The following is a 9,508-nucleotide window of genomic DNA, read 5'->3' as shown; positions in this document are numbered from 1 at the left end:
GTCAATACACATCAAATACAATGTGTAAGAGCTTGTACTTGTATGTGCTTCTGAATCTTGGATAGGACTTCTTCTTTAGCATAAGACTCAAATGTAGACCCCTTGGTTTGTCTCAGAGCATTTATAAGAGCTGCACCATCCATTATGATAACATCAGCAGTAGGCTCTTTTTGTCAGGGATCTGATGCATGCTGTTCCTAGTAGAGGTAGCAGCTGTGACTTGGTGCATCTGTCCATTCTGTGCCAGTGATGGTGGCAATTTGATTTTCATGTTGAAGGGAATTCATTTAAATCACACTGTCTGTCTGGCATGATGAAGAGGTGAGAATAGATTACACTCATCCTTTATGGTTGCAGTGACTATTTGTACTTGGATTCTGTAGTAGACATCTTGCGACTGAACAACAGAATTTTGTTTTCTTGTGTACTGGTTCATAGAATTTGCTGGGTGTCTTGAGCCTCTCAATAAAGTTTGTGAATTGTGTCTGTCAAGGCCCTTCACATATCTCAAGAAGTTCACTAACTTTGCTGTCCATAATTTCATGACTGTCTAGCACAATCAGATCCACTGAATCTTCCTCAAAAGGGTTGCTCATTTCTTTGATTCCTTTTGCCAGATTTTCAATCATTTCAAGAAACCTTTTCTGCACAGTTTCAGTTTCATCATGATGCTTACCCTCAGATTTTGGATCAGCATCCCTTCTAGTCTCAAACTCAACGATCAGGCGGCTTACTTCAGGACCAGCCACTGTCCACCTGAGAGCATCTTCATCTTCAAATAGGCTAACGGCTCCCCCATCTCCTTTCACATGAGGAAAAAGGCCAAGTGGTTTTGTGGACAGTGAAATTTCCCTTTGTGAATTCATCAAATGTGTCATTTTGGAGAGCCTCCATGTCCCTGAAATGAACTGAAAGCCACTTGGCATAATGTACATGGCCCAGGGCAAAGAAGAAAGGAATGAGTTCCTGCAGCACATCTTTGTACAACAGGAAATTAGACTCTCTGTATGACCTGATGAAAACAAACACTAGAAGTTCTAGCTGAAGTACAAGATTGCAAAAGTAGAATTGGGGACACACTGATTCTCGTTTTCTGATCCAGCTTTCACAGCTTAGCTCAATTTCTTCTTCTGCTTCTTGGATATATGCCATATAGGCAGCTTTGCGCAGCTGATATAAACTGCAAGCTGTCACCTGGTGGGCTAGATGTGTCTTCTTCAAATGTGAAGCAGAAATAAACGAATCTGTTGTTCCAGGAGTAGCTATTTCTGCTTCTGCAAGAGCACCAGTCCAACCACTGTCTTTCAAGAGATCATCCAGAATTTTGAATTCTGCCATTTCTATATGCAGCCCTCAACATAATAACCATATCACCATACTGCAATGGCCAATCCCATTGGATTTGCTTAGCAACTGCAAATAGTGGCTGATCAACTGCTAGAACTGGGGTTTGGCCAGGATTGAGAAACTGTGTGGTTGCTCTTGCAATATCCATGGCATGTTTTATCATTGCAACTGAATGAGCTGCCTCTTGAAAAAGAGGCAACATTGATGACAAGCTTATTTCAAATGGGGCCTGTCGCTTTTGAGAAGTGTGATGTGCTGCCCAAGATAATGGACACAGCATTTTCACTCCTATCTGACAGATTGACTTTCTCAAGCCATTCATACTCAAGAGAAAGTTGCTTTGAAAGCACAACCTGTTGGTGTCCTGCACTTCCACTGGATGAAGGGAGGGGATTCTCATGTTTAAAGTGAGCAGGAGGTACATTTGTGTAATATTCAGGAAGAGAAGAGACTTTTTTTTTTTTTTTACTTTGTTCCACTCTGGATGATTTGGGCCAAGTTTCTGTCCTCACCCTTTTCATCAGTGCTCGGATGCTGAAACAAAGATATGTCTGTCCCATGGAAGGATGTTTGTGCAGTTGTAACACTTGGATTATGGTCCAGATTGTCAACAGCACAAGTTATAAAGAGCCCTTTTTCTTAGTGTAATGGGACAAACTACTTCTTCCTCCACAGCCCTTGTTACAACTGCTTCTTCTAACCCTTTAGTCAATTCCAGAACCCTATCATAGCTGATGCTGATTCCATGGTGATGGAATGTATCAATTAATTGATGCTTCCTGGTTTTTGCAAAGACCAGGAGACCATATATATTGGAAACATAGGTTCTCTTGACTTGGAATGTCTGGAGAATGTTGAAGATGCTGGATTCTTTCGACAGTTGAAGTGCAAAAGTTGTGCTAAAGCTAGATCAGTAGATAATGTTCCATATTTAAGTTGGAATTTTATATTGCCACCGTTTTGTAGCACACTTATAAATTCCATCAAACTTGGTGGAACACATTCTCTTCTAGTGTCTATTGTTAAGGTTCCATCAAATTCTATCTCATGTTCAAGCATCTGTTTCCTCAATATCTTAGCTGCTTTGGCCACGATTAGTGCATCATTGTAGTCACATGCCGTGGCTAGGGCTTCTCCCATTTTCCTTTTGTAGGCAAACCAAATTTCTCTTCCCTTTTTAAAGTCCTCCAGTTCTGGGATGCGAGCAAGTATCTGTTCTTTCAACTGTGTTCGGTGCACAAAGGAATCATCAATATTTAGCTGTTCCAGTCTTGGTTTGTACAAATCATAAAGTTCTACCACTGTAAAATAGCAGCACCCATATGTAGTCAATTGCTTGTCTCTTATGTACATCTCAAGCTCAGCAAAAGCATGGGCACATGCCTCTTGTCTGTACTGCACATAATCATCTCCAATTTTATGGGAATTTAGCCAGGTCCTTTCCCTGTTGTACACACCTGTCAGACAAGATGGGTGATACATGTGGTCCTGAGAAACAATATCTCCAGCACTAAGCTTCGCCAGAAGTTTCTCATCTAATAGGTTGGTGGCACATCGTTGCAGCTTTTCATGTAAAGGCAATGCCATGGCCAATTGTAAATCTTTGATTGGTGTTGGTTGGTCACAAATAAAGCATATTTCTTCTTTCTCAGTCTTAGATTCTTCTGCATCTTCTTCATCTGCCTTCTGGCTACTATGTATGAATTTTGCTGATGGGGCATCATCTTCTTTTGTCTTACACAATGACTTCCTTTTCCTTTCTAGTTTTGTTGTTCTGAACTTCAGCATACATGAGTCATGATATGTTGCTTTGTTATTTTCAAAGGTCTGCAGAATTCCATCACCTTCATCAAGCCTTTTGGGATGAAATGGTATGGGCATTGCATTTAACTTATAGAATTCAGGAATCTTTGTAGCAAGGGTAACATAGCCAGCACTAGATGCATCAACTAGTCTTTCACGTGTGTCCTCTTGGCACAAGCAACAAAGCTTCTAGTTAGTCATACTATCTCCCTTCAGGAAAGACGACTTCCAAGATTGTCCTGCCATTGCTTTTGTTCTATATAACATATATGCACTTTCAGATATGGGATACAACTAGGCTCAAATATGTCATAATCCTACCCCTAGCCCGATCATTCATCCAATGCTATTTAATTCCCATGTGATCTGTACACCATCTAGAAGACTAAAGCCCCATCTTCCTTGGCTCGCTCTCCGCGCTGGCACATCCTGTCAATTCAGGTGCAGCTGTTTAACTTTGAAGTGGGGCTAGCTAAACAGCATTTGGGAAACTAATAACAAATCTCTGCCATTAGCTAGCACTGAACCCCATGCTGAGTTTCACAGCTACAGTGTCAACCAGTGTGGCCTGGTAGTACACTTACACTACACTATTACACTTTTACATTAAGCTTATTACCCATTTTTTTTCTAAATGACAATGAAAATTAATTACTGGGGATGAATTGATTTCCAATCTACAAAAAATTAACTGATCAGGCTTAAGTTACCCCAAATCCATGTATTACCCGACCTTTAGCCTCATATACGAGCTTAAGTAGCAATTTTTGGCATTTTGGCAGACATTTTTGATATAGTGACAGCCATCTTGGATATTTCTATGCAGAGAAAATATGATGTATCTACATATATAAAGGCTTGTTTTTAATATTTTAATATAAATATAAACTGGGAGTGGCTTAGGGATTTGAATGTGATTAATCAATTAAATACCAATATTCTAATATCCACAGGACGCCATTTTGAAAACCTGTCGGCCATCTTGGACAATGGCAAAATTTTGTGGGGCCGGAGGTTGATAATGAGACCAAGGGACAAGAATAATAGTTGAGTCAAGTTTCATGCTTGCAATCACCTTTTCCGCTTTTTCCCTATTTTTTTTGTAGTTACCTGCTCCACTATGTTTGTATTTCTTCGATTTTTTCTTTCCTGGCCGTTCCATTTGTTCCTTTTTATTTTCTTCTTAAGTTTATGTCTATGGTACTATTCCTTGTTTTTATATCATCTCTAATTTAGACTTGATTCCACACATTGCTCTGGTTTTTATATCATCTCTAATTTAGACTTGATTCCACACATTGCTCTGGTTCGCCCCAAGAAGGTAATTGAAAATGAAGGTCCTGGGTCCGTCCGTCTGTCCGGAAGCCACCCACAAAAACACCTATAACTTAAAAATTTATGGAGGGATTTGGAGGAAATTTTCGGGAGAGGTTTTAAATATAATAAGGAACAATTGATTATATTTTGGAGAGTGCATAACTCCACCAGGGAAGAGCCTTGGTGAAGGTCTGCACTCTCAGAGTGCTTTCTGGTTCTTTTTATTCTCGTAATCAGATGCGAGGTTTAAGATTTTAACCATCTCTTTCAATTAATAATAATAATAATAATAATAATAATAATAATAATAATAATAATAATAATAATACTGTTAAGAGTCATACGGCTGTATTCATTTTTCTTTATCTTGTTCTTTATTAGGTAATTTTTCTTACTTATCTCGTTTTTTTCCTATATTTATACATCAAAGTTACCAAAATCATGTCTCATTTCACCAACACACACACACACAAACACACAGAATGAGTAGCTTGTTTAATTACCTGATTTTTTAATATCTATTTTTTATTCACTTCTTTATTTGTTTATTATTCATCTCACTCGACACATACATTTATATATATTTATAATTTATCATGTTATATATATATATATATATATATATATATATATATATATATATATATATATATATATATATATATATATATATATATATATATATCTTAATTATAGGTCAGAACGGAAACTTTATTAAGAGGAAATGATAAACAGATTATTGAACTTTTTTTAGAACAGTCTGCAGAGGAGGGAGGCTAAGAAAAAATTATATATATATATATATATATATATATATATATATATATATATATATATATATATTGTAGAGAGACAGAGAAAGATAATATAATATTTGAATCCAGAAGTATTCTTACAAACGAAATATGCATGAAATGCTGTTGCTGTTGTAGTCTTACTGAATAATAATAGGTTATCTTCTCGAGTATTTTGTAAATGGAAAAAAAAAGAATATCTACAGGAGAGAGAGAGAGAGAGTTTTTGTACGGATGTCTTATTTTAGTTATAATAATACAAATTATTATTATCTGTTATATTGCTGGAAGTGATCAGTGCAAATCGATTGATGATGCTCTCGTCAAGATGTTTGCTCGAGATCTACAACCAGCCAGTTTAGTTGAAAATGAAGATTTTCAAGAGTTTGTTCATCACCTGGAACCAAGGTACTCGATCCCAAGTTGTAAATCTCTTACTTCTACTCATCTGCCTAAAAAATTTGGGGAAGTCAAAGCCAATGTGAAGTCAAAATTATCAGACACTACCAATGTATGTCTTACAACGGATATTTGAATTTCAAGAACAATGGTTGCATATATGGGTGTTACTGCTTACTTCATCATAGGAGACCGTATAGTAGTGCCCTTCTGGATCTTAGACGTTTGTCATGCAGCTATACTAGCGAAAATCTGTGTGATGTGCTAAGAGGAATTAACAATGAGTGGGACATCACTGAGAAAATCAGCTGTATCGTTACGGACAATGCCGCTAATATCGTTAATGCAGTGAAAATGCTTGGTGTAACTCATTTGCCATGTTTTGCTCGCACCTTGAACGTCATTGTCAATGATGGGTTGAAGTGCATCACAGACCTACGTGAAAAATGTCGGAATATTGTCTCTTACTTTCACCGAAGTGTAAAAAGTTCTGAGACATTAGAAACATTGCAGATGCAGCTGAATGTGCCAAAACATAAACTGGTACAAGAAGTTGCAACAAGGTGGAATTCTACCTATGAAATGTTTGAGAGACTTATAGAGCAATTGAGAGGTTAGATAATCCAGTGGAGATTTTGGAAAAAGAAGAATGGCAGATGTTAAAGGACCTTATTAAAATTTTGCAACCTTTTAATGAGGTGACAAAAGAACTGCCATCCGAGACGTGTCACTGCATCAAAAATCACACCAATTGGTCGAATTTTGCAAGCATCTCTTTCTCGTGCAAGACAGCCTAATGAGGATTTAGTAAAAACAGTTGAAACAGCTTTGCGTGAGTCAATGTTGAAGTGCTTTCTAAGAATGGACGAAAATTTGACCTTAACTACATTATTACATCCTTGTTTCAAAACCGTCCCTGTGCGTTCCCCTTCTGTTGTCATTAATACACTAAAGCATGTGATTTCATCAGACCTAGCTGCTGCTGCTCTGCCAACTGAAGATTCTAACACTGACAGTCGCCATAGAGACAGTGAAAGTAAGGCAATGGTGGCTTTCAGCCTAAAAAGGCAGCTAATTCACTTCTTCAGACTTTTACACATGTTTATTAAACATACATAACTTCTTACTTTTATGTATCAAATTCTTACACCAATGAAATTTTTGAAGGGGGATAGCGCGAACGCAGTCCCCCGCTACCAAAAATTGCGCACCCGAGTTGACCACATTTGGGTCAATCGCAAGGGTCAGCACCACCGGAGTGCAATGGTGAGCCTCACCTTGGGGGAACCGCCTTCGTGATCACGGTGTCCCCTGTGCCAGGTAAGTATGCTTCTCTACCACTGAACTGAACCCTAGCTAACATGTTCTGAGGACATGAAGATTGCGAATAAAGATTTTATACAAAGAAATTCTTTCTATAACTGCAAACTACAGCCATTATCTTAACGACTTGTATTTAAACAATTTTATGTTTAGAAAATAAATCAGAATAATTGGTAAACATTAAAACCAAATGTGTCTACTTTTCAGTGATTCTTAGCGCCCCACAGACTGCCCTAGGAGCAGCCCATCATAGTTCTATCACTGTAATTACTGTTTCTCGTGAAAGCCACCTTGTTTGTGAAAGTTTAGGTATTTTATGATTCGATGTTGCGATAACATCCTGAATAAGTGTAAAGTCCTTCTGTCTCTTACTACTACGAGAAAAGTAGGCTGTTATATCCCTTATAAAAGCTAGGTATGAAGGTGATACACTAACAGCAAGACTGGCACAATGAGCAAAAAAACACACATCCCATAAATACTGAAGGCACAGCACTTCCAAAGCAAAATATATTCTGTAAAGGTATATTTTTTCTTGTAGCACAGATTTTGCAGCACTGTAGAGACCAAGAGACTCCGTTTTCAACAACGACATCACATTTTTTCAAATCGAAATATCGTCAGTTATTTCTGTTTCGCAAATATCAATTATCATTTCTTTTTAATGAAAGGTCATTCCATCTTGTATGACATGAAAATTTTGTTCTTTTCATTGCAATTTTTCAGCGATCTTGCTGTTTGGGAATGCTCTCTAACATACATCGAGATGATCAACATTGGCAAAATATCCAGCCAAAAAAAAAAAACAAAACAGTTCAGTTTTAGGTATTTGGTCACTCTCCGTTGACTTCTTTTTCTCAGAAAATCTAGCTATATTAATGATAGCTTTTTGCCTCATCAAAACACTTCTTATGTTTCACTGAAGACTTGTGTTTCAGCAGCATAGATTTCTTTGCATTCTTTAGAATAACTTTGCAACATTTGCATTAGTTAGCGTCCTAATCCTTTACGTCAGTCATTTACTTCTGGATCTTGCAGCCATTCTTGTTTAAAGACAATACATACCACTTCCTCTTTTTACTTGAAGTCCCTGCTTCAATTTCATTACTCATTATGGTGGAGCACAAATAACATGAACATAATAACCAGTGATTATTTCAGAGTAGCCTGGGCCAATAAAATTCATTTTCTTGAAATGTAAATGATTTAGAAATGCAGAGTCAAGGCAAAGCTATAGCACATCGTACGAAAAATAATTTCTTTGTATAAAATCTTATTTTCAATCTTCGTGTCCTCAGAACATGTTAGCTAGGGTTCAGTTCAGTGGAAGAGAAGCATACTTACCTGGCACAGGGGACACCGTGATCACGAAGGCGGTTCCCCCAAGGTGAGGCTCACCATTGCACTCCGGTGGTGCTGACCCTTGCGATTGACCCAAATGTGGTCAACTCGGGTGCGCAATTTTTGGTAGCGGGGGACTGCGTTCGCGCTATCCCCCTTAGAAAAACTTCATTGATATAAGAACTTGATACACAAGATAGCCAGGATTCAATTAATGTATATTGGAGAAAGTGGGTGCCAGTAAATTTAGATAGAAAAATTTGCAATTTATTCCTACATGAATGCAAACCATCAGTCTTTACATAGGAATTACCTTTAGCACAAAAACAGGTTGTTCGGTAGTTGAACTACCAGTGGGAGGGGAGAGGGGTACCCTCACCACCTCCCTTTGCTGAGTTGTGCAACCTCTTCGCCTTATAGCCTTCTTCCAGAGCAGACACATTACTATGCCTTCCTCTTAGCCTTCTTCCAGAGCAGACGCATTACTATACCTTCCTCTGCCCGAATGTTTGCTGGCTGTTCTCTCTGCACTTCATCCTGGTTTTTTCCCTGTTTTGTTATGCTTTGTGTATATTGTGATATCTGTGCTTATATTCTTGGGTTTTTTATCATGCAAACCCAAGAATCACCCAAGCCTAAACCCTGCCTTTGCCCGGGTGTTGGGAAGTGGAGATGTAACAGCTTTCTTTCATCCTTTGATGTAGACCCCCCACTGTTTGCATGAAATGTCACAAATGAGTATACTCCATGACTGATCCTTGTTCTGAGTATCGTGTTTGGTCCCTAGAATAGTGGATGTGGTTTGCTGGAAAGAGGAAATCCAGGGAGGCTGCCCGCTCATCCTTGGAGGGGTACTGTCCTCCGATGATACCAGGTAGGTCCTCGTCTCTTCCCATGCGACTCCCCATGGATGCTACCTCTTCTAGGGGAGAGATCACTCCCCGGCGTTTCCTGTTGCTTTGGCAATGGGTGGTTCATGTGGGAGGGCGGAGGCTGATCACGATCTCTCTAGGACTTCCTCCGTAAGCATTCCACTCCCTGGGCAAAGGGAGGCAGCCCCTGCTAACCTGTCTTTTAGGCCTGGGAGAGATCAGGGAATACATTTCAAGAGCTTAAGAACCTCTGGCCCAGGTCTTCCCGGGGAGCCATCAGTGTAGGGCTTGACTGCGCACCTTGGTGCCTCC

The 9,508-nt window shown here is 38.8% G+C and overlaps 2 non-coding genes across 2 annotated transcripts; one reads left to right on the top strand and one right to left on the bottom strand.

Moving 5' to 3' along the window:
* Positions 1-6,825: 6,825 nt before the first annotated feature.
* Positions 6,826-6,988, bottom strand: LOC136836772 (U1 spliceosomal RNA). The gene has a single exon (XR_010852474.1). It is a non-coding gene; the product is annotated as a U1 spliceosomal RNA (small nuclear RNA).
* A 1,331-nt stretch (positions 6,989-8,319) lies between these two features.
* On the top strand, positions 8,320-8,482 carry LOC136836771 (U1 spliceosomal RNA). Its single transcript, XR_010852473.1, has one exon. It is a non-coding gene; the product is annotated as a U1 spliceosomal RNA (small nuclear RNA).
* Positions 8,483-9,508: the final 1,026 nt, after the last annotated feature.

The sequence above is a fragment of the Macrobrachium rosenbergii genome, chromosome 56 (assembly GCF_040412425.1).
Source record: "Macrobrachium rosenbergii isolate ZJJX-2024 chromosome 56, ASM4041242v1, whole genome shotgun sequence".
NCBI lineage: Eukaryota > Metazoa > Arthropoda > Malacostraca > Decapoda > Palaemonidae > Macrobrachium > Macrobrachium rosenbergii.
This window is presented reverse-complemented; position numbering and strand designations above follow the sequence as displayed.